Consider the following 1263-nt stretch of genomic DNA (forward strand, 5'->3'; position numbering starts at 1 on the left):
AAAAAAAAAATGTTTAGGTCAGGCATGTCATTAATCCCAGCACTGGGAAGGCAGTCTCTCAAGCAAGAAGGTAGGTACGCGTAGTTGGTATAACAAAAGTTATATTTTATGCTGCGTGTCATCACACAAGGGTCATGCCCTTAAGTTCCTAGCTGTGGTCCCTAATCTTATCTCCCCGAGGCTGCTTACCTGTGTGAGGTATCTTAGCTGAAGCTCGGGTTCAGACTCTCTGAGTCAAGGCAAATCAGACAGTAGTCTCTGATTCATGGGTCAGGATGCTGGACACTCTACAGACGCAGGGCAGATGGAAGCGGCTTCTCTCCAGTGTGTCTAGCAGTCCTGGGGAAGTACAGAGNGTTGTATCGTCTTTGCTCTGCTTAGATATGGAGTGCTGCTGATAGAGTTCAAGTCCTGTGTGTGGTTGTCTCGAGTGAGTGATATCACAGGGTTCTGGTTATCACATGCAGCCTTGGGTGTAGTGGTGTTCCTGACTAAGCTATTTTTACATATCTAAATGGCATTTTTTTTTTTTTACTCTGCTCATCACAGAGAGACATGTAGATCTGTGAGTTAGAGGCCAGCCTGATCTACATAGTGAGTTCCAAGACAGCCAGGGCTACTCATAAGACCCTGTCTCAAAAGAAACAACAACAAAAGAAACAACAGCAACAGCAACAGCAACAAATCTTTAATTTTTAAAATTTATGTGTGTGTATACCGTATACACATGCAGGTACTCAAGTGTGTATCCGGCATGCATGTGGATGATTAGAGAACAATTTTAAGGACTCAGTTCTTTCTTTCCATCATGTAAGTCTGAGGGACTGACTTGGGTTATCAGGCTTGGTGGCAAGTGCCTTTGCTCACTGATCGTCTTACCAGCCCTATTTTTTGATTTTTAAGACAGGATCTCATTCTGTACATCAGGCTGGACTTGAATTCATGGTGGTCCTCCTGTCTCAGCCTCCCAAGTGGTTGGGATTACAGATATGAGCCACTGTGCCTGGCTTACTATTTACCTTCTGAGAATTGAAAACAGTAGTTTGTAGCTCAAACAATTTTCATTGTTTTTTGTTCGAGACAGGGGCAAACTCTAAAATTATAACTGGTCTGGAATTTCCATCTGTAGACCAGGCTAGCCTGGAACTCACAGAGATCCACCTGCCTCTGCCTCAAGTGTGCTGGGATTAATGGTGTGCTCCATCAAGACTAGCCTAAAGCAATTATTCTTTTTTTTTTTTTTTTTTTTTTTTTTTTTTTTTT

The 1263-nt window shown here is 42.6% G+C and overlaps 1 long non-coding RNA gene across 1 annotated transcript in view; it reads right to left on the reverse strand.

Moving 5' to 3' along the window:
• LOC110297125 overlaps nt 1-421 on the reverse strand; it is a 13576-nt gene extending 13155 nt beyond the window's left edge. Inside the window, exon 1 of the long non-coding RNA XR_002378250.2 lies at nt 190-421. This is a non-coding gene — a long non-coding RNA (uncharacterized LOC110297125). The remainder of the gene's footprint in view (nt 1-189) is intronic.
• Between the last annotated feature and the right edge of the window lie 842 nt (nt 422-1263).

Source organism: Mus caroli, chromosome 6 (assembly GCF_900094665.2).
Source record: "Mus caroli chromosome 6, CAROLI_EIJ_v1.1, whole genome shotgun sequence".
Classification (NCBI taxonomy): Eukaryota; Metazoa; Chordata; class Mammalia; order Rodentia; family Muridae; genus Mus; species Mus caroli.